The sequence below is a fragment of the Centropristis striata genome, chromosome 2, assembly GCF_030273125.1.
Source record: "Centropristis striata isolate RG_2023a ecotype Rhode Island chromosome 2, C.striata_1.0, whole genome shotgun sequence".
Lineage (NCBI taxonomy): Eukaryota > Metazoa > Chordata > Actinopteri > Perciformes > Serranidae > Centropristis > Centropristis striata.
Window position 1 is genome coordinate 26,187,110 of NC_081518.1, and position 27,820 is coordinate 26,214,929.

At 38.0% G+C, this 27,820-nt stretch overlaps 1 protein-coding gene and 1 long non-coding RNA gene across 2 annotated transcripts in view; one reads left to right on the forward strand and one right to left on the reverse strand.

The window, feature by feature from the left end:
* Positions 1 to 27,086, forward strand: part of kcna4 (potassium voltage-gated channel, shaker-related subfamily, member 4) — a 63,439-nt gene extending 36,353 nt beyond the window's left edge. The window contains exon 2 of the mRNA XM_059347652.1: positions 25,506 to 27,086. The gene's annotated coding sequence lies outside the window, so the exon portion shown is untranslated. The remainder of the gene's footprint in view (positions 1 to 25,505) is intronic.
* LOC131983077 (uncharacterized) overlaps positions 18,838 to 27,820 on the reverse strand; it is a 67,509-nt gene continuing 58,526 nt past the window's right edge. The window contains exon 3 of the long non-coding RNA XR_009395454.1: positions 18,838 to 19,040. This is a non-coding gene — a long non-coding RNA (uncharacterized LOC131983077). The remainder of the gene's footprint in view (positions 19,041 to 27,820) is intronic.

A 27,820-nucleotide genomic window follows, 5' to 3' on the forward strand; every position in this document is an offset into this window, starting at 1 on the left:
CAGATCAGTTATACCAGATGACGTAGTAGAGCAACAGAGATGGATGTTTGTTGTGTGTGTGTCTGTGAGAGAGTGTTGCTGCTGCTTTGCTTCTCCAGTTCTCGCTTTCTGCAAGATTATTTATTTTCACGCTTTATTCCCCCTCATGTCATTCAGCCACACACATCCACTGATTTTATGGGCAATAAACAAGCTGCTGCGGGTCTCTGGGGGCTCCGCTGTCCCCCGATTCGGAGCGAGATCACCGGCGGTGACCGGCGGTCTCACCGGCTCGGCGCAACGAGCCGCAGAAACCGCCCGTGCGGCGCTAATAGTCCCGCTACCGGTGATCTCGCTACCAGCCGGGGGACAGCGGAGCTGCCGAGAGACCTTTCGCCTTTCAACTTTCGCTCTAAACTATTTAAAACACCATCTACAGCTAAAGAGAGTTTCGCGTCTGCAGCAGCCATGTTGGATCCGGAAAGCTTCCAAGTGCCGAGTAGTACGCGTCATCGTCTCACCGTCCCTCCCCGCTCTGTGATTGGATCCCTAAAACAGGGCTAGCAAAATCGCTTAGTTTCCAGACTGCCTGGAGGTTCGAAATCAAATTCGAGCGCGCAAGGCAGTCTGGGTATACCCAGGCTAACCTGTAGGGGTGCTAATTTAGGAAATACTGGTGTAGCTAGGCCTGACATTATAACTGCATTATATTGGGCAATAAATTGTCTCAGAATCAATATAATATGTCATTTGAACAAACTTTGTTGATATAATAATAATATAATGGCATAATGCAAGTACACTATTTAAAAGAGCAATTTTAATTGTGTGTCTTCGTGTGTGTATGTGGGGAGTAGCTGCTTGAGCCCCGCCCACAGTGAAACTTCGACACAGAGTAGAGAAAAGGACAAAAGCAGCATACCACAAATTAAAGCAAAATATTGTCATCGTTTTTTTCTGTTCATTGCTTGAGGTGCTATTAAAAAACTTATGATGTGCGGTATATGACCTTGATACATTTTTGATGAGCTTGATAAGTTGATATTGTAATTATTGTCACAGTCCTACCTTTGTGTCACATTAGAAAGTAGGAACAATCGAATGATGTTGTTGTGTTGGTCGGAGGATTTGTTGACTAAACAAGATGTAAATAAAATTGCTCTGCACTTGATAATTGAAGGGCAGGATGATTTAAATCTCATGAATTCTGTAAATGGGTGCAGTATATTTCTTGATATTGTAGCACATCTGAGGCGTTATTGCTCTGTGCAGCTTGTAATTAGCATCACCTCAATATTATTCTTCCACAAGACTGCAACAATACAAAGTGATGGCTTATTGTTTGCTGTTGGTTTTGATACAAATATGTTAATTTGGTTTGGTTAGAAAGTGTTGAGTTGAAAACAGCTTTAGATCATTTGTAACAGCTGACATCATCCAGCCTGCCTACTATCCACTTCAATTCCACACAGTGAGGTTTGATTACATGTACACAGACGGCAGATAACAGGAGCTCAGAGTCAGCGCCAGGTGTGTTTGTGTAATCGGAGGTGTTTATCTGAAAAGTTATCGAATTACAGATCAGATGTATGAAGCCAGGCAGAAACCAACTGATGTAAAATGGTAATGAAAGAGAAAAATACTGAATAACCTTGTAGTCAAAGTGTGTAAATAAAAAACAGATTTGAGTTATTCCTGGTCAAACTATGCCTTTTTCATCTGAAATGAGAGCGTCTCTTTAAACCTACAGACCACATTTACATGTAACACACACATAAACTATTACAGTATGTCACTTGACACCCAAAGCACACACAAGATGTGCCTTAAACTAATGCTTTATATTATAATTAATCAGTATACACACATCACAATGCTAATTTACATATACAAATTATTGTAGAAAATGATCTGATATATGAAAGACCCAGTGTGGTCAGAATTCAGATGCAAACAAAATTAAGTGTTACCTCATTAGTCTTTATAGTAAAAAAAAATCCTGTACAATAACTGTCTCTCATCATTGTCAGAATCCCTTTGGACACAGATTGTGATGGTCAAAGATCAATTCAGTTTAACTGTGGCTGCAAAAACCTCTGAAAAATCAGCATCATATGCAATGACTTGCAGCGGTACACATGAGTGCACAGCTGCTTTGTTCGTTTTAGAGAGCATGCCGTTTTTCTGTGTGGAGGTAAACTTGCTTTTTTAGTGTGAAAGTGTTGCTCTAGATGTAGTAGTCATGATGCAGTGGCCAGATAGAGCTAATCCAGGAGCAAATGTGATAAAATTGCTGCTTTTTTGAAGAGTTAACATGCATTTACACTTGAAAATAGCACACTGTGGCATTACCTTCTATAAAAAAAGAAATGGAAAGGAAAGGAACATTGCTTATATACTGAACTACATTGAATAATTTCATATTCCTCCATCTGCACCTTTACATTTTCTTCACATTTCTGAATTTCATAATCATAGCAATATTAAACCCCCCAAACAGACAGGAATGTAAAAATGTGAGGCACACCAAGTTCCTATTATAACTTATATAAAGCGTAGGTCTCCCTCTCATGTAAATGTTGAAAACACTGCGGTATGAAGAGATAGCTCTTTGACAGAAACTCTCCACTGAAGGGATTCACTTTTGAGTCCAGAATGAAGCTTAATGACAGTCTGGGAAGCTGGCCCATAATCAATCCAGTAATCACGCTTACCTTATCACCACTGCAATTAACCTCAAGTATCCAATCAAGCAATATTCGAGCGCAGAGAGAAAAAGACCTTTTTTCAGCCGCCCTCATCAGCTGTTTGGAGAGCTCATCTTTTCCTCCCACCTCTTTCACCTTTTCTCTTTTGTTAATGAAGTCCAAATGTTTGAATCAGCTGCCTTAACCAGATGTCAAGCAATTCATCCCCTTCTGATTTAACAGCAAAAGAAAATGATCACATTCATTCTTTCAGCTAGTCAGGGTATAAATCTGACAAATATGCATTGTATGTGTAAAATAAAAGTATGAATAGAGGAATGCATTGCATGCACATAGACATATACAGTCTTGGACCCCAGGAAGACAAGCTGTACAAGGAGATCCTACAGTATAATAAAGTGAACTAAACTAAACTACATACGACAGGCCCCAAAATTCTGCAAGCAGCAAACACTCGTTGAGCTGTTAGGTTTGTCAGAAACACGACAGAAGAGCAGCTGGTGTGTCTGTTTGCAGTGCAAAAAAAGAATAGAAAAAAGGAAAAAGGAAAAAGTCAGTAAAAATGAATAGTTTTCCACACAGCAGTAAAGTTGTTACCTTGTTGTTGGAGGTGTAACATCTAACAGGTCAACAATGTTTAAAAATGAGCTGAATCAGCGCCATCCTCTGCAGCATATAAACATTGAGGTTCCTGTAATAGTTTCAAAGTAAAAATCACCATGTGTTTTACCTGTTGAACACTTTCAATGTGAAGTAAATGTTTGGTTGGCAACAGCAGTTACTTAGACCAGTTCTTATATATCCCAAAGCTTGATTACGGGCCGTATCTTTTCTTGTGATTCTTTTGGAGGACAGGAAATTGCACAATTCTGAAATAAACGGAAGTGACTTCTTAATGGTGTTGAGTAACACTGCATGCAGCAGGTATAAATCAAAAAATGTAAACTCATATTGGATGCGAGTCATTCAAATGGAAGAAAAGCAGCACCATTTTGCCTGGTGTGGACATCATCATTACAAATTACCTCGTTCTCCATTCCTCCACAGCTAGCCAGATGAAAAGGTAAAGGGGTCTTTAGGATTAGAACTATTTTGTGTGTGATTGGGTGTAAGAAAATGGGACCAAAGTAGTGTTAAATGACGCTTGTCTTGCTTTTGGCTGGATGAGAAAATGTGCTTGAAAATAACTATATTTTTATATTGATGTTTCAACTCTAATCGGTACATGGATGCACCACTAGTGTCAGGCTGATAGATAAATTTAGCTACCACTTTATATGCTGTTAAAAATCTGTGTTGTGGCTATAAAAAAATATTTTGTTACAGCACATTGTGACTGCATGACAATGGCAGGAATTGGTTCTTGAACCAGGAACTAACTTAGCATTAGGGTCTATCATCTTAAACTCAATGAGGATTTTGATGGGGGGTTTTAGTTAGATGCCTAAAAGAAGGTCTGTGATTTTGTTGTACAACGTTCTTAAAAAGACGGTCGCTAACAATTGGCTAAATGAGACTATAGTGGTTGTCAGGGACATTAAATGCCATCATGCCAGACAGGGACGGGAACTCTCAGCCTCTAGGCGTGATTTTCAGTGCTCTTGCAAACTCTTGTGGATCAGGTTAATCAGCTATTTATTAGGCCATTATTTTGCTAGTTTGACGAAAACTGCTGGTTAGCTTGTCAGAGACCGTCTGAAGCATAATGAGAAAGACATTGAAGTCATGCAACAGTGGAGTAGTTTAGCCTGGCTATTGCTAACTTCTGGGTTGGCCTACAAAAATATGTAATTTTGTTTGCTCTCTAGCTGAAGACATGCTATATACAAGGCTTTAATTTAACATTAGTTGATTCGGCTTTTCCAGACTTAAGACGGAGGTTTTTTGGATCCATGTCTGCTGCAGTTTCTACAGAGCCCCCAAAGTGACATGACGAAAAAAAAAAAACTTGAAATCTTGACTGAAACTCGAGATCTCTACGTACAAGATAAACTTAGGTTTTGGTTGGAAAAACTTTGAGGCTTAATTATGCTGTTTTGAGGGCTCACGAAAGTTCAGCAAAATGCAGCATAAACAAAATGTTTTACCTTATTAGTCAACTACAAATATCTGTATAACATAATGGGACTGTGCATAGGTGCCGACTTGGGTTAAACAGTGTAGATATAAGGTCTGATGGAATCATATTGGGAAGAGACTGCGTGTTCCACATGGCTACTTAATATTCACGTCAGATTGGTGACCGTGATCATGGTCTGCAGGCAGCGTAAACCTAATTTATGTGTATATGATGCACCTGGATACAAGAAATGCCATATAACTCAAAGTTTAAAAGTCGAGATCTGGAGTTTCTAAGTCAAGATTTCAAGTTTTTTTTCCTCATGTCACTTCGGGGGCTCCGTAAGTTTATGTTTTTTTGTCTCCCCTTTGCCCTTGTTTTTACTCATTTCATTGACTATAACAACTATCAACAGAACAAATCATAGACATCTGTGCTGTGTTGGTAGTTTCATCCAGAAGCTATTCTGCCTGGGATCAGTGGACTCCACTCCTAATAAAGACAATTCCTATAGAGGTAATTACAGAATGTAACTACATTGAATGGTTAAATAATTGTAACTTTAAAAGGGCCGGGAGCACCATAACTACCAGAAAACAAATTTTCCTTTAATTTTAAGCTTGCCTTAGCAATAGCATGAACAGAGTTGCTATGTATTGTTTATTACTGTAAAACCTATTGGAGCCACCCAATTGGACTATAATGGTCTCGTTTTATGTTGATGCAGGTATTGTCTCAGGCAGTCATAGTCCCATGAAGCATTCATAGCAATTATCGAGTGTACAGTAGAGAAAGAGGTGGAAGTGGTAAAATAAATAGGAAGGGTTGTGGAGAAAATAAACCTATATATAAAAATCAAAAAAGGCTTTTTGAAATGAGTGCAGGAGGAGATCTACAAGAGAACAGTTCAAAGAGACTGAGGTGTCTGTGAGGAGCTATATCTCCCTCACTTTCATGAAAGAAGCACAATGCCTTAAGTGCAAACATACAGTATGTGCTCTGTGTACGGAAAGTCAGAAAAAGACTTTATTCTAAACCATGAAAGGATTAAGTGAAGGATGCACAACTAGAAAGAGACAGAGGTTTGACATTGAAAAAGTGTGATGGAAAAACTGCAGGATAATTGACTGTCCTCTGCTCAAACAATGAACGACCTGTTCCCAGCTGACACAATGGAGCGTCCTTATCTGAACTTTTTAGTAAAAAAAGAACAAAAAAAGGGTGATAATCAAAATGTCACCTTTAATTTATTGGCACAACACAACGCTGAATAGCTGTCAGCCAGAGCAGCATGCTACTTTTCACATTTACCCTCAAACACTGTATGGCTTATTTTCCAGTTTATTTATTAGTTATGGATATGTGCTTCTCTTTCTTTGAGCAGAAACAGGCAACTGCTGTTATTAAAAACCTGTGAAAATATGCACTCAACAGATTTAAAAAAAACATCATTAATAATATTAGCACATAATTCAGTCAATCAACCTAAAAGACAGACCCACTATCATCCCATAATAAAGAAAATGGTTCATAAAGCTTCATTTGGCCATCACTAGTCATTAGCCCAAAAAGGTAAGAAATAACTGCGAACAATTACAGATTAATTAAATCCTCTTTCACCAGGTTTCTTATATGACTAATACAAATTTTACCTTAAAAAATGCAACTGTAACACAATATTCAACAACGAAACAACTCACCGTGTGCATGTTACTCTAGCACAGATTTAATATCAGTGCACTGTGGCCTGCTGTGGATTATTGCTTCATTATTTATCCTCACAAATTGCCAAGTGCAGTGTTGAGGTGAGCTGAGTCAACCCAAACAGGTGAACAGGGCCAATGTGTGACTCACTGCACTCGTGTTGGGCTGTTTTACAGATTTGTAATAACTGAAATATGGTAATTTGGAGCTCTGCACATAGTGTTATACAAGACGGTAGTATTTATTTGTATATATGCTTTTAAACTGCGAGGTTTAGGAAACAGGAAATATTCCCTTTTTTTTCTGTGCCAGCCCAGTGCTAGAGATGGATAGATCTGTCTGATGCATGACCATTTAGGAAAAAAATAAATTACAAGCACAAAAGTAGCCAGTTGGAGAGGAGGCATTAAGAAGCCAGCCATCTGGGGAACAGCCAGCAGTTGTGGGAAAGACTTGTGTAAGGGATTTGATTTTTGTTAGAAAAAGAGTGGGGTTGCCATGTTTCCTCTCAATATGTCAGACCATGTCCCTAAATTACATTTCCAGGTTGCATTTTTTAACAGCAAATGAAGAAGCAGAAAGAGTACTATTGGTATTATTGTTATTTTGCTTACTATTGATATTAAGACTTCAGAGTGACATGGCTCATTAAGATTTTCTCGTGAAAGACAGTAAATAGAGATTTCTGAGGGAGGCATGATGTAGAGCAGACAGGAGACGCTGTGGGAGATGTGACAGACAAATCAATTCAGCAGTTTGACAAGACACTGTATTGTGGTCCAGCCACAGGAAGCCTAGGCAGAGCCACTAACAGAGCTGCCAAGTTAACCATGTGAAAGTCGGTTGTCATCCATTTACAGCTTCTCCTGCTTTATTGTAAGAGTCCACCCATTGTGGGTTTCCCAAACCCGAACTAATGCAGCTTAAGAGTTTCTTTTCATACAGTTTCTTTTTTTGTTTCATGTCTACTGCTCTTGAACGTACTGGACAACTTGATAAAATACACTTTATGAAACACCGAGTGGGAGATTACAGCAGTTTATGCCAAAATAGCTGTCAAATCACCATTTGTTTTTGCTGATGGCTGGTAATTATGTGGAGGTCAGTGAAAATTGTAATGCAGTATGTTGTCCAGATTTGAGTGTCTGTAGTGGATTAGACCCCTTTTGCCCTTTTTGGCTGAAGTGTCCTTCTCTACCAGTTTGTTTGTTTAGTTGAGCTGCTGCATGCCTCTCAAAATGTCTCTGCAAGAGCAGATGTTGAGTGGGCAGTAATGTGATGTCTAGTCTCATAAAGCCACGACTCTGCTCGTGCCAAGACAACTGGGAGGTTGGTTACGAAACAAGGGCAAAACCATCAAATCATGTTTAGGCAAAGCTAAGCATTGGTGCTCAATCGTACATCTAGAATGATCCAGTACAGTACTACTGCAGAATCGACAGGGCGTCAATCACTCGCAAGGTCACAACAGCCAATTTAAACAACAGATAAAGTAAAGCATTTTCTCAAGCAGAGTTGAATTTCAATCTCCATGAAGTGAAGTGAACGAATCATGTACATTAGTGTCTTTACTTCACAGTACAAGAAGCTCTGTGCTGCAAGGGTTAAAAAAAAAGGGTGTGCAGGTTTTAACATGAAGTTTTAGCTACTTTCTTTTGCCATGTTGTATTTCTGTCTACCGTTTTATTACTGCGGTTACAATATCTCAACTTGCATGACTGCATCGCTTTGTATGGTAAATGCTGACAGGGCCTTCATGGTGCATTCAGGTGCACCTCATTAATACAGGAGAAAGCATATTTAAAAGGTATAAAGAATGTATATCCTGTAGTCCATTATAGTTTCATACCTTGAATTGCCACCTGGCGCTTGAATATTGTGTTTGCCATTATTTTAACTGAAACATTCCACTATAAATTAATGCAGAAAAGCAGAAAGCACCAAGTGTTGCATAATAAAACAAAATTTACCCCAACCTACTCACAGTTGCAAAAACAATCAAAAATAAGAATAGGGTCCGTAAATAGTTTTTGATGACGTTGTAAACTATCATGGAATCATGGGTTGTTTTCTCCATTGTTGTCTTCACAACCGCGATTGCTGATGAAAATCTATCAGATGTGACTCAGGCAGTATTGTTGTTTATTGATGAGTTAATGTTTGGGTTATGAGTTCCGCCCATGTTGCTTTGCTGACTTGCTTACTCACCATCTGATTGGCTTGCTACCCATGCAGTTACTGTAGCAAACGTTAGGTGGCGAAGTCAATCATGGGGTAGCCCAGCACTGCTATTTGTGGTCAAAACAATCATCCTCAAAAATAACAGCTATTGCTGTATGGCACCAGTGCTCGGTGCGATGACCCAGTGGCCCTAAATATCCACAGAGATAGAATAATACATGCATACTTTGCTTCAGATTTCATAAATGATTTTTTTCTCAATCACTGTGAAAGTGGTCAGATGTGGGCGAACATGATTTTCCTTCCACTGTGATCCATACATGGCTTTATACACTATTTTAATCACTCCAACACGTTTGGCAGTGTTTGTAGGTAGGATGATGGTTGCGGATTGTGTCTGTGTTGCTTCTTTGGCAATTCTTGCAGGCAGGCGGCTGGCAGCGCCATGTGTATGGGAGGAGGCCTGTGGTAGTTTGTCCTCGTCAGGCCAAAAAGACGGGCTGGCAGTGACAAAAAATATGAATATCACAAAAACCATAACAGAGAGGAAAATGGGAGGGAAACTATTTTCGCAGGGTGCAAATGACGGTCATGGAAATTTAAAAACAACTTAACTTTAGTTGAAGAGTTGTTTGGTAAATAACCGCACAGTTTAATGTGGCTCTGCTGCTCAATGAAAGTACATGAAGCAGAACTACATATATTTAAACTTAATATCAACTGCTAGAACTCTTCAAAGTGTTTTGACCTGTTTGGAAAACAACTTAAACTATTATCACCTTCATATCTTTTATCTTTGTTATGTATTTATGCATTGTCTGTAAAGTTTTAATATGAAAATAAATATTCAAAAACAATCTATCTTGATGTTTTAATTGTACATTTTCACAGAAAACACTATGGTAATAAGACAGATTTGTCTCTCCCCTGCAGTAGGTCTCAGGCTGTTAGCCATGCTTGATAAATCAAACTGATCAGACAGTCTGTTGATAAACACGCTGTTCAGTAGCACTTTTCAAACTAATTGCTTGTTACTGGTGTTTTGGCCAAACCTCTGACAAAATACAACCAAGACTTAGTTTTTGGATTTTAATCCATTTTTATACCGCACAGTTTAATTCAGCAAGCTGGACAGCAAGTGGTGACCTGGAATAAGGGATGAAGATTTGACTTTTGAACCTGGAAGAAGTCACAGGTCTAATGAATCCAACAATTATCTGAAGAGGAGAAAAAAATCCTTGAAGACTTCCAGTAGCTCCTTATTTCATTAAATGGTTCCCACTGCAGGGAGAGCAAATTACTGCTACATTAAACTAAGCTTGTATTTTTAGATTTTCTGGAAACTTTGCTTTTTGGTTAAATATTGGTAGTTTTATATCTTTAGAATATCAGAAAAGTATTCATTTAAGGGAAATATATTGTGTGACATTACATGTGACTTTGTTGTTTTCAGTCTGCCCTCATGAACGGTTTGTATGATTTCCTATAAATAGTAATGCACTGATGACAGCCGATGATGAAGCAACATAACTTTAAAAGCCACAAAGGTCCCCTGCTGGGCGGGTGTGAGTGGTGGTCAATGGGTCAAAAATCCCACATCTGCTTTTTTGTCAGTACATTGGTCGGTTGCAAATGAGTAGTTAAATTAGTGTGCTCTTCTAGTTCTAGTCCTTCTAGTTCCAAACCAAAATCGTCTCTGGACTCTAAGCAAATTACATTTTAATATGAATTATCTCTGAGACATCATTACATTTTAAAGGTGTATTTCTCTTCTACACTGTGCAGCTTTTCTAGCCTTTATGCCATTAGTTAGTTAGATGCTTAGATTTTGGTTCAATATATAAAAACATTGTCCTCTCACTGAGCAAGAAAAAAAGGGGGAGTGGACTATAAGAGGAAACAAAGGAAATACTTCCCTCCAGTTCAATTTGAGATCTGACAGTAAATATTGTTGAAATTTCATTGAGTTGTACTTTTTTTATTTGATTTGACATTTTTTATATATATGGTACTGAATCATAACGCAGGTTTGACATGGACCTTTCCTTAAGAACAATATCTATAACTTGACCTCTTTGAATTTCACTCGAATACCCCTGTTCTAGTTGTTAAGCTGTTTTAAATTTTAATGTAACTTTTAATAAAAAGACAGAAGAATTTGCTTGCCACCTCAAACATGACAGTGAGCATTACATGACTTGCACTATAGAAAGGGAGCTTAAAAATAGATGGTGAAGTTTTGACTCCACAGTAGTGTTGCAGGACATTAGCACCCATCTCATGCCACACTATTTTTTGAGGCTTACATGTATAATGAAATATCCAAAACACAATTACAAGGGGTCACTTGTGCAAAATGACTTCTAGGATATATTCCAAGCTACCATTATCAAGGGAAACAACATGGTAATTTTTATGCTTGGCAGCACAACTGGCAGGCATCTACATCTGCTGTTGGTAAGTGATTGTAGGCGTTTCATTAAGTCACTGCTGAAGCGCACATGTGAGAAATGCCTGCGGGGGCCACAAGATAGAGGAGGCTGGTTTGGAGGTGGTACGACGTGACTGACGGGGATGAGAAGATAATGACAGTTTTCATTTTGGGTAAACGGCTCTGTGCTTTTGTTCACACAAATTATGAAATTGTGCTTAATGTACCGTGACCACAGTTAAAATCTGTACATGAAATAAATAACAGACAAAGTGTGATAGATTAAGATTATGCAATTTCCAAGATATGAAGAAAGCAGCACAAAATTCGGCTTGAAGTCATAGTGAATCACAAGTAGGGAGACTGTTGTGTTACAGGCTCTGCAGTTATCTGGAAGGACTGTAAAGTAGCTACGAAAAAATAGAAATTATAATTAGATTTAAATATGCATCCACACATTAAGTCAGCCGTAAGAGCTGAAACTGTGCTGCGATTGAGTGTGTGAAAGCTGAGCAAAGACGTACAGTTATCTAAAAGTAACAGATAAATAGTTCCAGCTTCTGACTCTCCATGTGGTTGTATACGTGGCAAAACTAGACCAAACTGACCTAAACATTGTCAATTACAGTGTAAGAAAACATTGTTGTAACAATATACACTTTCAAAATAACAATTAGCAGCGATATATAACAGTTCAAAAGCTCAAGTTTATCTGACAGGTTTGTGAGGGTATGTCTGGGAAAAAAGTTTGGAAACCATCAAAATGTAGCATCAAACGAATCACAATATGATTGCTTGGCTTTTGACAAATGTGTCACAAACAAAACATAAAAGCACCCTACAAAGGGTGAATTGTACCCCTTTCTGTATTGATAAGTTGCTATTTGCATGTATTCAAATGAGGTAACACATATACATTTGGTTCAAAATTGGCCTTTTTTTTTTTTTGCAAATTAGCCTCACGACAAAAACAGACCAATTCACAAAGATTAGCACTTATAGCAACACGCACCAACAGTGAAATTATGAGTTTTTCAGGGAGTTGGTGGTAGCTGAGTGCATTTATAAGGGGTGCACACTCAAACTCAATTATCTTGGGATGCAATAACAGGATGCAAGGACAATTATGTCATTAAAAATATATCAATACAGTTTACCATCATATAATCTTTGAAAATGCACGAGAAAAGAAAAAAAGAGGAGAAGGAAATTAATGAAAAATAAGCTTGTTATATAAAGGAATAAATCTCTCCCCTTTCCCAAATCCTGCATACATTTTCCCCTTCCCTCTCTCTTAAAGGCCTTCGGGAGGTTTGGGTGGAGGTGGCACTCTGGCAAACCCCTCCTGACAAGACCTCTGGCTCAGGATGACTCTCACCCCTCACAACTGACGCACTGGCCTCCAGCACATTTATACTTTGCCACATGAATAATTGCAAACAGATGCAAAAAATGGCAAAATGCACTCAGCTGCAAAACTTTATAGGCCTGTTTGCACTTCACTTTCATTGGCGCAATATTATTTGTGAATTTGGCTTTGAGAAGAGGCAGATAGTGGTTGAATGTGATGCTCAATTCACAGTGCCATCAGTGGCCATCATCCATTCTTACAGACATGCTAACAGGCTGAATTTACACTGTAAAAAAATAAAATATTTTTTTTGAAAATGGGAAAAATTCCGGCAACAACTTTTACAGGTTTTTTGACTATTTATTTTTACTTTTTTTTTTTACATCAAATTCAAAGTTTTACTGTTGCCTAAGTTGCCTTAATTTCACATCGAGCAATATGATGATATTATATCGATTTTGTATTTTTACATAGAATTCACTGTAACTTCTCATTCAAGACCATTGAGCAACTTAATAATACTGTAAAAAAAAATCCAATGTCCTATTATATTAATTTACAGATTTCAACATCCATTTCATGGCATTTGCATACAGTAAGTTTCTGGATGTATCTAATGTTCACTCTCCGTGTGTAAGCATGCAAACACTGGTTAATTAGCCCTAACCACAAAGTAGAGCTGAAGGTTGATGTCATAAACAACAGTTTTGGACAAAAAAAAGTGCTGACCTGATGATGGCGCTAAATGAAACATTTATGGATCATCAAAGTGATTATAATTAATCCTCTGGGAACCATTAATGTCTGCACAAAATTTCATGGCAGGCCATCTAATAGTTTTTGAGATATTTCAGTCTGGACCAAAGAGGTGGACCGACCGACATTACCATCCCCCAGAGACATGCCGAATAGCTAAAAATACTCTAACTTGATGGAGATTCATTAAATTATCTCAATTAAAATACACTACAGTGCAAAATTGATTGGGATTGACAAATACAGTAACACAGACACAAACACTGCAACCAACATTGTATTTCATTTGCATTTTCTTTTCCTCCATTCCCAGCCTATTAATCTCAGCAGTCAAGATGTGTTTCAGAGACTGCAAACAGTCCTGACTTTGACATTTTGGACTCTAAACCCTTCGTTCTGTCAGTAATGTTGTTGGGGCTAAAAGATTAGATAAGAGCTGCTGTCTCTTTTTATCAATGTCACAGAAAAGAAAAACATCTAAACTTATAGATTATTTGGCTGCCGGCATGGAAGTAATTGGCGTTAGCCCAGTTAGCCCCCATGTCTCATATCATGCTATATATAGTGTGCATTGGTTATGTAACCCAAAGACTGAATGGTGCATTTGGACAATGGATAATATCTCATTCAGGGAATGCTTGAAAACAGCATTAGCTGTTGTTTTGTTGTATTCAGTATACATCTCATTCCGTCTTCGACACGTCTCGTTTATAGTGAACCAGAGGGTTGCGGCATTAATGATGCTTCCTGACCGCTGCCTCCATTTGTGTCCTGCCTTTAATTCGCCGTGACAGTCTGTCATGGTGTAATGTGACTCGCTGTGTTGCACATGTGCTTTCAAAACAGCACCTCTCACCCTCAGACACAAACATAAACAAACCCACAACACCTGAAGCTTGGCTTGTCATGCAGCAGCTAACACGTCTAATGAGAACTGTGCAAGCCGACAAGAAAACACTGACGGGAACCGCTCAAGTTTGGGCTCCGCAGAGGCGCATTCATGGACAAGTCTGGCTAAATGAACAGCATCAGATGAGCAGATGTGCAAGTTTTTTCCCACAGAAAAGTGCTGACAGTGAGCTCGGTGGCAGGGTTGAAATGAGCACAGTGTGTGTTATGTCCCCGGCGTACATTGTGCTGCACGTACCGCCGATCCTGGCCTGAATATTTATAGTCTATCGTGTGTTCGTCTGTGTATGTTTGTGTGCGTGTGTGTGACTGGGAAAGCCAGTGTGGATCTGAGAGCCCTGCAGGGGTGTGAGGCAAGAAGCAGCAAGAGGCAGAAAATCCCCGCTGCCTTTGGATTAGTGTCAGCAAGCAGGAAGCCAGGCACCGTGCTACATGTGCACTCTCATAAAGTCAGTCCCTGCAGGATTATTTTATTTATTTGATTTCATTTCTCTGTCTATGTTTGGAACATATCCCCGCCTAATTTAGTCGCAACTTTTCTGATATTGCTAGAAAATTGCTTTATTTTTTTTAATCAGTGGCAATTAACGAAAAGGGAAAAGGACGTGAATCATTTGATCAGATTGGTAATTACTGTAAAATTACAGTGATTTGTGGAAATGGCAGTGCCGTCCTTGCCTAATGTGAGAGACAAACAACATGTTGCATTTGCCAAGGTTTGTCAAACCTGCAAAATCTGCATTCACTGATTTTAAAACTTCCTGAGGGGCCTGTAAACATTTGTGTCTCACTGTTGCATGTGTGCTGTTTGTGGGTCATTATTGTTCATCATCTGCTCTCTTGATCCCTAACAAGCCACACAAATACTGCCATGAGGTGATAAAATAAACTAAAATTGTGTAGAGCTGTCTATTGTACTAGGCGGAATTTGATTTCTCGTGCTATTTTGTGTTAATTGTGAGTACTGTTAAGTCTTGTATGGATGTAAGATGTTATATGTCAGGTGTTTTTGTAAATGCATAATGTGGAACTCAAGATAACAGAAGAATGTATGAAATCCTTAGCACAGTAAATGTTGTGTCTGTTGTAATACCACCTGTAACATACTTTCTTTGGCAGCACTGAGGCTTCTTCTAACAGGTAATTTGCCTGTGAGGTTTTTGCAGGTGCTTTGATGATGATAGTTTACAAACGCTTGTGACACGCAGATCAGAAGAAGATTTAGATGAGAGTATTAACAAAAACACTTCAGTGTCAGAGAGGATATTCTCAAAGGAGGAAGAGCTTAAGTGCAAACTGTCATAATCATGCAGTTTTAGTTAAAGAGGGTGAAGGGTGAGTTGACAGTTTTCTACCTGTAGCAGGTTTGGAGCTTTTTGGTGCCAAGCTGAATAACTAGGTGTATGTGAAACTGAAAGCAGATCATAACTGTCACAACACTAAAATCATGAGCTTATAGTCAGGGGCCATTGACAAAGACCATGCCTCATTGCACCAACACATCTTGAAGGAAAAGTAATTTCCTCCCCTTTCTTTTAAAAAGAATTTACAACCTTGGAACTATTTTCATAGTTTGAGCTTCCATTCTGTGGCTGGTGTTGGTGGCGTCTGGGTGTGTCCAGATCTCAGCATACATTGCTGGTTAAGGTGTTAGAACTACAGGGCTCAACAATAAAGATTGCTGAATTGCTCGGGGCAAGTAAAACGCCACATTGGATACTCGTAAATCCAGCAACTTAAAATGAATTAAACACATAATTTCTTTGGAGCTGATGAAGGAAGTACCTAAGGAGTGAGCCGTCTTGTTTCATCTCTGTTGAGAATTTCAGTACTGATTGGGCACTTTGAGTATTTCAGTTCCGGAAACAGGAGTTTCGTTGCATTGGCCGCAAGGTTGTGGGAAAAACTCCAAGTTTGAGAACAAGGTAGATAAAACAGGGTTGTTTTTTTATGTTGATGAAGCTCCACAACAAGAGATAAATGTTTGGTCCTTCACATCTCAAACTGTGTCTTTGTTCTGACTCTTTCAATTAAATAAAGATTAAATATAGCAATTATCTGTAGTCATTTCTGTTCTTTGATAACTGCTAATAAATAATGTATAGGAGCATACGGTTGGCCGTTAATGATCAATTAATCGCTGCATGCATACATGGGCAAAATTATATATATATATATATATATATATATATATATATATATATATATATATATATATATATATATGTATATGTATATAGATATATATATATATATAGTACAATGCAAAAGCCTGTTTTGATAACAGACACTTTTATTTTGACGAGTTTTGCTCAAATGAATACTCTTGTATTTCGCTGTTTTATAATTGTTATTGCAACTTTCAGTTTGCAAACTGTAGCTTTGTCCAACTATATTCTCAGCTCATTGGCTTATTCACGTATGGCCGCAGAACTGAATGCTTGGCCGTGTTTCAGTTCAGTCATAGATAAAATTCAAATTAAAAAATACACAGATTGATGAAAAATATCACATGATCAACCAAAATCTTAACGACCATTAATCGATTATCGATTAATTATTCCCATCCATAATTCTGATCCACTCGCAAAGTGAAAAAAGTGACAGCAGGACCATCGTAGATGATATGTAGGCCGTTAAATCAAGCATGTCATGAAAACGAGTACTACTACACTATCCTTCTGTTTATGTGTGTAACTGCATCTTGTAGACACATTGAGTTAATAGCTGTACCCAACAGCTCCAAACAGACGTGTAGTTAAGTATATCTCCGGCCTGTGTTATGAATAGTTTGCAGAACAATATGTCACCATGTTAAAGCATGTCCCAAACACGGCAAAATGAGATTGGGAGGAACAATTCTATTTAGAAGGGAACATTGCTAACTAGACAGCATATTAAACATCACACACTGCTTGCAGATGTAAGATTAACTTGGCCAATCAGACCAGTGATGTATAAAAGCAGATTTGTCCTTTAAGTGCACGGTGGAAAAGATTTGCCACCTCAGAGGTAGCAGGAGGCTGCAGGGTTGATGTGCACGCTACAGTAACAAGTAATGAGAAGCTGTTATGTCTCATTTCCCAACTTGATTCAGCTGTAATAGTATTTACAGCCAATGTCCTCACCTATTTGCCCTCTTGAGGAGTTCGTTCCAGTCTGAGGTGCAGACATTACTGCTGTGGCCGTGTGGAAAACTTTTTAGCTGGACACGTCTCTGCAGAGGCCTGAAGGATAAAAGTCTAGAGCCTGATTTCCTAAATACTGAAGATATACAGAGCTCCGTCTGCAGCCTTTAGATCGGCTGTGGGATGGCAAAAAGTAGCACAATTTAATCTATTGGCTGCATCACAGAGGTCCTCCAAGAGCAGCTGTCCTTATTCACTGACATTATGCTCAGCAGTGGCTATTTATAGCAGCTATATTACCATTCATTTATCACACATGTACCATCGTCGGCAGTGATATCTTTATCGGCATCGTCAAATGTCAGAAAGGTGATGAAAAGTCGGCTCAAAGACACAGAGTTTGTTCTTAAAGACGCTATTATAATGCCTCTATACCTTTACAGTCTGGTGGACTGCTGCAGTCTCACTTTGGGCTCAAAATCAATTTTACAAATGGTTGCCAGGCTGGTAACTTTTCTGTTGGTGAAAGTGAATTTACGGTCCCCTTTTTTAGTCAAGAAATATTACACATTTATTTATGTATTTATTTGTCGGTGCATGCTTTGAATTTTCATTTCCCTGTTTTATATATCTTTAAAAAAAGTGATGGCCACTAAATGTTTTTGGACAAAACAGTTCTGGCGACTCCCTGAGAGCAACTGCACAAAAATATGAAGTAATGTAAACTGGCTGCAGGTTTATGAGTCAAAATTGCATTGAATTGACATAACTATAAGTCCATTTGTCAATGTTTTCTGCCTAATTTATTTAAATAGATAGCTGGTTTTTGTGGTTTGTGTTGTACGTTCTTTAAAAATTGCATCAGCAGTGGCACTCACAGTGCCTCTTGTGCTTGGAAAGTAAAAAGATCCCACACAACAGCGTTGTAAGAACTACAGTTGTTTTCTAGTCCCGGCGATGCAGACGCAGCTAAAAGGAACGATTTAAAAGTTCCTTCAGTCTGAAAACCCCTACTAATTGGAAAGAGAGGCCACTCCATTTCTCAAAATTGTTGCCACTAGTGTGCTGGCGACCAATATTGTTAACCTTTGTCTTGTCCACATTTGTAACCCTGGTCCCCTGTTCACTGTAAAGGAACAATAAGTAATCTGGTAATCTTGTGTTGACCACTATAGGCAGGCTGCAATATTGCCACAACATTGTCCTCCCCACCTCAGCTCAGCCTCAGTGAACCAGTAACAGAACATGATGTCACATGACACCGATCGCTTATTTAAAGGGCTGTTTACCACTAAGACCACTTACTTGTTCCACTTCATTGCCTTCACTTTGCTTCACTGCCAACTTCTTGTTAAAGGCTGTTATTTTGTTTTTGCCCTCACCAATTAGTCCCACCAACATTATTTTCAGTTTCACACTGAAGCTACAGAATTGCAAGGAGCAGTTAACTTTGAGGACATATGTCGATTTACAAGTTGTTATTTCTGTAAATAGGATGCAGCTGTACAGCTTGTCTCATCCATGCTTATTCAGTTTTTCTGTTTCTATTTCTCATGAATATAAAAGAAGCTATGTAGAAAGAAGGCATCCCAGTTTTTATCTATTTATCCAAACCCTAGTAAGTTCTGATTGGTCAGATTTAACAAAAACACAATAAAAACAGACCTTTATGGTCACTAAACAAAAGGTTATTCAGGTCTGGACGGGGCTTAACTCTGACTGCAATTGAATTGTATTTATGCAGTTCAAAATAACAAATGTGCTTAGCTTCACAGTCTGTACAGCATAGAACACCCTCTGTCCTTTGACCCTTGCATCAGATAAGGAAGAATCTCTGGAAAAAAAACACAGGGGAAAAAAAGCAGGAAATTGTTCATAGAGAAATAAAATGAGTTTCAGAAATCAGGTGAAATAACTGTTGAGTTGGATTTATTAACTCTATCACCCCCCTGCAGTTATGTTAATATAATTTTGTGTCTTGGGGCTGTAAAAATCTTCCTCCATATAACATCATACCTGCAGGTTCTGTCTCTTTCAGTCTCAACTGGACGCTTTGCTGCAAACAGCATAATGATTTTATAATGATTTTTAATACAATCTGACATGAAAACAGCCGCTGGGCTTTTAAATTGTGAACAGTGATAGCCTCTGGATGGCAGGTGGTGGTGTAGATCTGAACAGATTTAACTTGGTGCTCTTGGCTTTGCCCTGAGGAGGCGGTACCCCAGAGTGACAGGCCGTGAGATGAATGCAGTTCTGCATGTGTCGCTGAAAACGGTCCAGCCTACTGCTGGGCTGCAGAGGTGAAAACATCCAGGTGTGCACGCAGCAGGCGGGCCAGGTACACGACTTACAGCTAGACAGTTATGGTACATGTGTTAATTCCATGGATGAATTGCTTTTTCCTGTAATGTCTGGATATCTAACTTCATCCATCAGTTCTTAGTTCACAAAGATAGTTACTTTTACTTTTAGTTAGTTACTTAGTTTGTTTCATGTGACGCAGGTCCAACCCATTATAAAAATAGTGGATGTGGTCACCGTGAGATCACCGACTGGTTTGTGTACTGCCCGTCTGAAGCATTAAGTTTGGCGTTACAGACGTCGCCATCTTTGTTTTTTTAAACCGGAAGGGGACATATTTGGACTGGGCTGGAGTGACATTGGGTCTATGGGTGGACATAGATTTTTGCTTTGCAGGCCCATGGCCGTGTTAGCAACCTGTCAATCAAAGGGTAGCCACGCCTCAAATCATATCCTGCTTTATCATCTATTTCCGTCTTAATGGGACCATTATTTACACAATTAACATCATATTGTATTGAAGAAGACTTTAAACTAGTGATTAAGTCCATAATCTTGCCACAAGCGTTTTTACTGGGGTAATAAAGCAAAGGAGAAGTAGTCTCATTTAGTATTGAGATAGATATGACCAGACTTCTTTTGCAACCAACGGTGTCGACCCCTGCTGGACTTTTGAAAGAATGCAGGCTTAAGGCACTTCCACATTTGCTTCACTGCTCAGACTGGGAAGTTGCACCCTGATCTGACTATGCTTAGGGGAAATTTTAGCCCAATATTCAGGTACTGAAAGAGAGTGCATTATTGGTTACTGTTATTACCACTTGTTCTGTGCACTGATAGCTCATTTTTTATTCTGTTTCACTACCTCTATCACTATGTGATCAAAAAGATTTCATTTCAAAAGTGAAACAAGAAACATTGCTTTTTTTGTTCGCTAAATTCAGTCATGCATTTGTTTAAAATGTATCATTACCAAAAGCTAAAAAAAAAGTGCTAATTTTAAATAGGCTGCTGGAAATGTCTGACCCAGCTCCTGGTTTTAAAATGTGGTCCTATTGGATTTGTAGCTGAATAGCTGTTCTTTAAAGTAAAATCAGGGTGAGACAGCTGAAACACTTAATATTGCGGTTATGTTTGATGAAATTTTAAATATTAATTGCAGATCTGTGACAGTACACAAACTCCAGCGTGAGAGTCAGACACAATAAACACCCATTCACGACCTTTACTTTTTGCCTTACTGCATGAAGATCAAACTACTTCCTGCTGTGACTTAAATTATGATCTAAGATTGTTCAATATGGACGTATTTCCTTAGGATAATGTTTCAGTATATTTCCTTTTGTTACTGAAAGGACTATTATTACACAGGACTATTAATCCTGTGGTTATAAACTATTATAATTGGCTTGCAACCATTTCTAAAACTTGCGGGGCTGTCAGGCCTCGCTCTTTTTTCATTACTCATCGTCAGTAAAGTCATTGCAACAAAGTTCCTTACACAACAAATGACTCACTCTGATATTACAGCCTCTCATTAGACGGGAATGAAGATTAACTTGCTGCCATGATATCCGGTTATAAAAATGTGTCAGTTTTTTTTCATGTCTTTACTGTACAGTAATATCTACTTCAGCAGAGATCACATCAAGGGTCAGCTGTCCTCGTGGCAGCAGCACAAACGTATCAAGTTACATTTCATTCAGAGTTGTATTATACTGTTGTATTATAGTGTCGCCCCGGTATGGCCCTGTTCCCCTCCAGCTGTAGGTTGCCTACTTTAAACTGTACACACACAGGAGCTGCTTTTAAGTCAACACACACCTGAGAAAAAGGAGTGCTCTGCTGTAAACAACTTCCTTTATTTTAGGGAGACATTTTAGCCTCAAAATTAAATAAGTGTGGGGTCACACAAACACTGAATAATATTGTCCTCTGATCTCACATGAATTCACCTCCTCGCTGCATTTCATAAATTTAAATGCCTCTAACACTGTATATATTGTCAGTGTTTATACTGACTAGAATACTGGTTTCTATATTTGTTCTCTTATCCGTCCAGGTACAGGGTTTTCTAATGTAAACAACCGCAGGTTTAGCTCCAAAGTCTTAATAAGGGAATTAGATAAAAACACTCAGTATGTTGGTTGTAATTGCCTTGTGCCTGCTGCAGCTATGATTGCATACAGAATGTCTCCAACTCCTGGGAGACTTTGTGGAAATCCTCAAATTATTGAGGTGGAGAATTATACAACAGCTGCTCTGTTTAAAGAGGACGCTTGTCTCTAATAGGCTGCATCTTAATAAGCACAAATAGTGATGACACAGAACAGTTATTCTGTGACATGTTTTGCCCTACAGGGGGTAGCCAGAATAACATAAACACATCGTGAAGAAGGAATTTAAATTTGAGCTAAATCAGCATTACAAACAGAGCTACAGAGCAGGGGAAATTAGGCTGAATGCCTCTAAATACTCAGCTTGTGTTGTGTTTCTTTCAAACTCGGCCAGTTTCTCTTTATCACTGCAGTTTTTTTCTCTTGGACCAGTGCACCTGCAGTTTGCTTGTGTTTGGCATTGATTTCAATGATTCCCCAGGCTTTACCTATTGACAAATTAAATCATTCTTTTCACTTTTTGGGCACAGATGGTTCAGCCTGCATGCTTGGAGCTCTGCTTTTACAGGCCACATATGCTGTTAATTTGTATTTATCTGAATATAAATCACCTTTGTAGCAGTGACTGCAACTGTCATTAAATTGCTTGAAATTTGAAGTTTTACGGCCTACTTGTACATTTTAAGCAGATTTTTGCTGGAGGTTTTTTTTTCCTCCAAAAAAAGTAAACATTTCCTTATGTTTTCAATATGCTCAGCCATCATAAGAAGTTGGCTGATCATATTGAAATTTCACAAGTGAATTCTTATCGCTGCCTTCAGGACATAACAGCAAGCCATCTTCTGATCTGATGCTGAAGTCATCTTTGTGTTTTTCCAAACATGTTACATCACTGTTAAAAAAAAAAAAAAGTAAGGTGTGACAATAGGGTTAAAGATTGGTTAAGATTAAGCCACTTGACAGCCTCGGGGCCTGAAAAGTGAAGCCAATGCCGAAGCACCTTAAACCTGTATTCTTTCTAATGGCCAGCAGAGGGCGACTTCACTGGTTATAAGAAGTCTATGAGAAAATGACACTTGATTTATTACCTCAGTAAACATTTTCCTCAGAACTTTATGGTCTCAATCATTAGTTTTAAATCTTCTTAAATACAGCACGATGTTCATTCAGTAAATTATGGACCCATTTAGAGAATAATTAATGAAAAAACAGGGTATGCTTTAGGACGTGATTGATGGGTTGCTACAATGGTGCACTGTGTTTTTGCCCACAAACTTTACCCTTTCTCAGCGTGTTTGCAGTTCATGGTTTCCTAAAAATGTCTTTTTTAGAGTTGCGTGTACTAAAAGACACTAATTGTGAATTATGGATTACTGTCACCCTGATTATGGTCACTTATGGTTCCAAAAAACGTAATGGTGATGTCTTAAATTCCAAACTCAAGGCTTCAAAGCCGTAATCCACCAACCAATGGGTGGTGTCACAGTGACTACATCCACTTCTTTTATACATTTTATGGTTCCAGCACAAAAACAACTTTTATGGTTTAGGAAAACATCATAGTTTCAGTTAAAATGGCTACTTAATTAAAGATCTTCATTGCCATGGCTACAGTATAAAGCATATACTGGTTACTTAAAATTATGGAACAACTGTGGTCATTCTTTAAAAACAATATGAATTTTAAGACTTTTATTCTTCCTATCTTCCATCTCCTCAGATCTTCATATGTCATTTTCTTTAATTTTGTATGTCTTCCTTACTCTTTGATATATTTTCAGATCATTAATGAATTTATACGGAAGCCCTGAACCGCAAGTGAAGAAATTTTTTTTTGAGATGTTATCTTGTTATTTTGAGATCATATCTCGTTATTTCAAGACAATATGTCATTATTTCGAGATAATACACATATGTAAAAAAAAAAAAAAACATTTTAAATTTTAAAATAAAAAAAACAAAAATCTTCCAAAAATTTTTTTTTCTTCAGATATTATCTCATTATTTCGAGATAATATCTCGTAATTACGAGACAACACACCCATGTAAAAAAAAAAAAAAAAAAAAAAAATGTTTTACTCTCAGATATTATCTCGTTATTTCGAGATACTAAGTCGTTATTTCGAGATATTATCTCGTTATTTCGAGATAATTGTAGGCCTATGCTGTCTCAGTGAACCAATGAACCAATATCGATGTTAGCCACTAGAGGGCAGAAGATGTTAACAGACTGCCCATTCAAAAAGCAGCACTTGCGGTAGAGTGAGTGTCCTCGCGGTCGAAGGAAAGACTCAGGCTTAGAATCCAAGTTAGGAGACGTCTGTTCTATTATTGTAATGTAGGCTACTGGCAGGTTTTAGGTGACAATAACAAAACAATAAACAAACAAAACACTGAATTTTAACAGAAAACAAATAACATGAAATGCCTACATAGCTAGGCCCCTGTTGATACACAACATAGGCTACCGTTCCTCTCACGTCAGAGACGGTTTCTCCCCCCACTAAAACCCAGTCGGCTATTAAATGACAGCGGTCAAAACCAAATCACGCAAAGAAATCGATTCAGTCATTGACGGAATATTATACCCCAAAAATAGCATCTGCACATCACACTGCTCTCTAGTGGCTAACATCGATATTGGTTCATTGGTTCACTGAGACAGCATAGGCTTAAGTGTTATCTCGAAATAACGACTTAGTATCTCGAAATAACGAGATATTATCTCGTAATTACGAGATATTATCTCGAAATAATGAGATAATATCTGAAGAAAAAAAAATTTTGGAAGATTTTTTTTTTTTTAATTCTTATTTTTTTTTTTACATATGTGTATTATCTCGAAATAATGAGATATTATCTTGAAATAACGAGATATGATCTCGAAATAACAAGATAACATCTCAAAAAAAAATTTCTTCACTTGCGGTTCAGGGCTTCCGTACATTTACAACCAACTCTACATATATTTTTAAGTGTATAGCATTTTAATTGTTTTATTGTTGTGATTCACAGTACGCATGTTTATATATGTTGACCTGGGGATGCATATAGTTGCCCTTGGACTGGAGGGTTAAATAAAGTTGAACCCGAGCTGCCTGCCAGTAGGCAGGTCATTGCAAACAACCAAACTTTGTTCAAACCAACAGAGCCTCATTGAAATTCTAGTAGAGATCCCAAAGTTTCCAGAGACACCAAGTGTATGCATGAAAGATGCACAAGACATCACTGTTTACATTAAACAGTCACTTTGTCCAATTTGACTTAGAATAAGTGCAATGAACTTCTATAGGAACAGGAGCTGCAAGTCGTCAAAACTTTTAAGTGCCCAGACAAACAAACAAAGATTTCGAGGGCTTAAATATGTGTGCTTCCACATCTGGAATATTTACATTTGACCAAATGGTGAAGCCATGAAAACGGATAGCCTTTAGCTTGAATACTAAACACAGCATAAACATCATATATTTCCAATAAAGAACTCAGACACGCTGATAGATGACCATGATGCTGTCAGAAAGTGAAATACGATAACAACCTCAGAGCTGCTGAATGGTGAAACAGAAGTGAAAACTGTATGTTAAGAGGTAAATATTGATACATTTATGTCACTAAACATCCATGTACATGGGATTCTGATGTGTATAAGAAACCTTAGACCTTTCCCTTCTCTAAGTGCTTCAGAGGGAGTTGCTGCTTAATGACCCTGATGATTATCTTAAGTGTGATGCATGTTGCCCGACCTCTGGGTGGGAAAGGAAAATATGTGCCGTATCACTCTGCCATTTGGTGCAAATTGCTGCATCTTCAGGGTGCTATTTTCTCCAGAATGATTATAGATTTTCATCCGTTTTCCTGTTTCTGTCTCTTGTTTTCAGCGCTGCCAGTTACAGGGAGAGGGAGTATCCCCCACATCTCTGGAAATTGCAGAGAACAAAGCAAAACATTGCGACTGGTCATCTCGAGCACGAGCGGAAAACTGAAAAGCAACAAAAACAACTGGATGGGACTCGGCACTTGAAAAAAAGTGTGGAACGAGAGCTGCTGTGTGACGTCAGTAAACAAAAAACCCTCGAGGGGGTTGAGACTGGAGTTGGCGAATGAGTAAGTCGTGGCCCAAAATGATTGCCTTAATTACTACACATATACAGAAGTGATGAAACTAAGAGACTTATAGTTCAAAGTTCAAAGATGTTTTCTTTACATGTGAAAAAAGTGTCTTGTAAGGAACAGATGTGAATATTTTAATATGATAGAGATAATGTTTGGTTGTAACGTCGACATAATGTTTTAGTTGGGTCGGCTTCGTAGGTGTCATTGGTTACTAAATGGTGAGTTTGCTCTCTGCTTATGTGCAGTCAGCAGTACGACTTAATCTATTTTTATCTTGTTTCATATTGTCAACCAAACAAGGCTGGCCTGAGTTGCTCACTCAAACGCTGGCGACAAACTCTTAATTCACATCGTGTCATAACACATGAAAATCCTCATTCGGAAAGTGTATAGAGGGTTTGGAGAGAAATAAGAGACATATATATTGACTGGCTCAATGCGATACACACTGAAATACATCAGAAGAATATCCTCTTACATTAACATCCACTTACACTAAAGCAAAGATGTCAGGCACATAAACACCATCATAAATATCTGCCACACTCACTTTCTATCACAGAAAAACAGCGGGTGAAACTCGCCGGGCTTTCACCGTAAAGATGAAATACCTTAGGTTTTTTTCTCAGATGCAAATTTAGAGCTGACCAGCTGCTTTGTTGATATGTTTTCACTTTAACTGTATGCAAAAGTAACATGGACGTGTGTTATATATTTTTTTAAACCTAGCCTTGATAATTACATAACCAAAGGTGAAACCCTGAATTTATTGTATGTTGTGGACTTCTGGAAAATGTTGTGATATAGATGCACACTGAATAGGAAAAAAAATGTAAATAGCAGACATTTATACTTGTGTGTCCTAAGATGTGTTCCAGATAGAGTAATTTGAGACTTTTTACTTTCTTTGACTGTTATGACCATCAACCATAATCATCTGTGTTTGGTTTGTCCTCGCTGACACAATCATGTTCCTCATATTGTTGCGAATGCTGCTCCAACATTCTTCATTGTTTTTGGCAGGGTTTTTTTTTCTTCTTCTTTCTTTTTTATAAATATACTGCACATTAAAAATCCACCTACTCAGTCATTTGGCATACCAAAACAAAAAGGTTGCTGATGTTGTTTGTGCAGTTTTGTCAGAGGAGCCTTGGATTTTATTACCTCTTTCTTTGACCTGCAATGTTTCCCCTGAATTAAATTATTAGAAATGGCCTGTTTTATTTTAGATTTTTGGAAGTTTGAGTAGATTATATCACACATATTTTAATGAAGAAGATGTTATATTTTCCTATATTCCATTCTAAAACACCCCTTACATTGTTAACTACAATGGCCCTTGAATTTAGATCTCTGAATCTTAGTGTCCTTTTCCTTTACTCCTGAAGAAAATCCAAAGTTCACATTTTTTGCTCTTTACTTTTTAGTCTTATCCATTATAACCTCAGTAATGGTGTCCAAAGCCCCCCAAAATCCAGAGCAGTTTACTGAAATGCTCCAGATGTTTCTTTCCTTGACTGTGTCAGAAAAAAAAACGTAACGACAAAATAGCCACAAGAGTATAAAGTATAAATAATAGTTTACTTCGGAAATCCTTATGTTTTTATAAAAAAAAGGTTTTTCACTTTGCCTCCCAAAAGTTTGAACCTGAACCAGAATAATTCAACATATCCGCAAATTGTTATTTCTTTAAAGCATCACATCAAATAAAAGTAAGAAAGAAAATAAGAAAGAATTGATTGACAATGGATTATCACATCAGGTTTTATGTTACTTTTTTATTTTGAAGGACATATCTTTAAAAATCAAGTTATTGTAAAGTTTAAGTATTAGTCCTATTAGTGCTAGTATACAAACACATTTCGACAGATAATTCCAACAGCAGCAGATTCAATTTAAACACATGACTGCTCCTACAATGGCACTTTCATTTAAATTATTAGAGAACAAATTAGGATACTGCATTGGTAAACACTTCTAAATATCAGTAAAAACAACTACAAACCAGCAGAAATGAATTTAACTTTTAAGATTGCCAAGACTTAGAAAATAAGTTTGATATGACAGCTAGAAACCAGTT